Here is a 2,165-nt window from a genome sequence, read left to right as displayed (position 1 = left end):
GCTCGCCACGCCAATCGCCGCCCGCGCCACCTCGCCGGCCGCCTCGACCGCACCTCCCTCGCCGCACGCCTGGCGCCGCCCGAAGCTCCACGGATCTCGCCGGAACGCTCCCCCGCCGAACTGCCACCCGCTTTGCCGGATCTCCCTCGCCGGCCCTCCCCGACCTCCATCACGCCCACTGCCCCGTTCCCTGCAGGCACCTGGTGAGGCCCCGGTCCCCTCTCTCACCCTCGCCTCGACGTGCGTCCCGTGCACGCACTCACGTGGTCCCGTGCTTCACGGTCACCGCCCCGACCTCACCCCCGTTCGCCACCGCCCGCGGTCACCGCGCCCTGTCCCGCGCTCGCCGTGGGCACCAGCCTCCCCTGCCTTGGCGACCTGCCGAGTTCGTCGCGCCCGCCATCACCTCCCGCGCGTGCCCACGCTGGAGCCCCTGGCCTCGGCTCCGACCGCGCTCCCACTCGCCCTGGCCTCGCCCGCAGCCCCCTTCCGTGCTGCTCTCGCGCCCGCAGCCGGCCAAGGCCTGGCCCCGATGTGCCTTGCCGGGCGGGCTGGTGCCCGTCGCCCAACGACCGCTCGGGTGCGCCCAGCGCCAGCGCCCATTCGGGTGGCGCCTGCACCCAGTACCCGGCGCCCGCTAAGGCCCCCGGGGCCAATGACAAGTGGGCCCCTGCCCAGAACGTTATAATAATAATAATAATAATAATAATAATAATAATAATAATAATAATAATAATTAAATTAATTAATTAATTAACTAAATTAATTAAGTTAATTAATCCTACTTAATTAGTCTAAATTGACTTGTTAGTCTAACTAAGCAGTAATTAGTTAACCTAACCCTAATTAACTAAACAGTGTATGACAGGTGGGTCCCACTGGGCCCACATGTCAGGTTGACCAGTCAACTTTGTTGACTGCTGCCGTCAACATGACATCATGCTAATGTCATAATTCCATTTCCGAAATTAAATTAAATAATTAATTAAATTCTAGAAATTAATAAAATCTTTAGAAAATCATATCTTTTAATGCGTAACTCGGATTAAATTATTTTCAACATGAAAGTTGCTCAGAACGACGAGACGAATCCGGATACGCAGCTCGTTCGTCCGCCACACACTCCTAACATATCAAACTCGCAACTTTCCCCCTCCGGCTCCTCTGCCCGAAAACACGGAACACCGGGGATACTTTCCCGGATGTTTCCCCCTTCACCGGTATCGCCTATCCCTACGTTAGGTCACCCCTAGCACAACGTATTGCCGCGCCGTGCTTTGTGTTACATTTGATTGCTCTGTTATTTATTGTGTTCCCCCTCCGTTACTCCTTTCCGGTAGACTCCAAGACCGCTGCTGATGCCCCTGTGGTCGACTACGTCACCGACGACCCCTCCTTGTCTGAGCAACCAGGCAAGCCCCCCCCCCCTTGATCACCAGATATCACCTATTCTTCTCTATACTGCTTGCATTAGAGTAGTGTAGCATGTTAATGTTCGGTTACTCCTATTCTGTTGCATAGCCTGACATTGTTGCTACATCTGTTGATACCTTACCTGCAATCCTAATTACTTAGTATATGATGCTAGTTTATCATCATCGGCCCTACATTCTTGTCAGTCTGCCATGCTATACTACTGGGCCGTGATCACTTCGGGAGGTGATCACGGGCATATACGATATACTTTACACAGTTACATTACCTGTGATACTGTTCGGAGATGAGGGCTGAAGGGGCAGGTGGCTCCATCCCGGTAGAGGTGGGCCTGGGTTCTCGACGGCCCCCGACTGTTACTTTGTGGCGGAGCGGCAGGGCAGGTTGAGACCACCTAGGAGACAGGTGGGCCTGGCCCTAGTCGGCGTTCGCGGATATTTAACACGCTTAACGAGATCTTGGTATTTGATCTGAGTTGGCTATGAGCCTATACGCACTAACCATCTACGCGGGAGTAGTTATGGGTATCCCGACGTCGTGGTATCAGCCGAAGCACTTCAGCCGTCAGCGACGGAGCGGCGCACGCCGGATTGGACTGGAACGCCTGCTAGGCTAGGTCTGCTTCCGGCCGCCCTCACAACGTGCAGGTGTGCTATGGGCGATGGGCCCAGACCCCTGTGCACTTAGGTTTAGACCGGCGTGCTGACCTCTCTATTGTGCCTAGGTGGGGC

The sequence above is a fragment of the Triticum dicoccoides genome, chromosome 6A (assembly GCF_002162155.2).
Source record: "Triticum dicoccoides isolate Atlit2015 ecotype Zavitan chromosome 6A, WEW_v2.0, whole genome shotgun sequence".
In the NCBI taxonomy this organism is placed as follows: Eukaryota; Viridiplantae; Streptophyta; class Magnoliopsida; order Poales; family Poaceae; genus Triticum; species Triticum dicoccoides.
Note: the sequence above shows the minus strand (reverse complement) of the source record.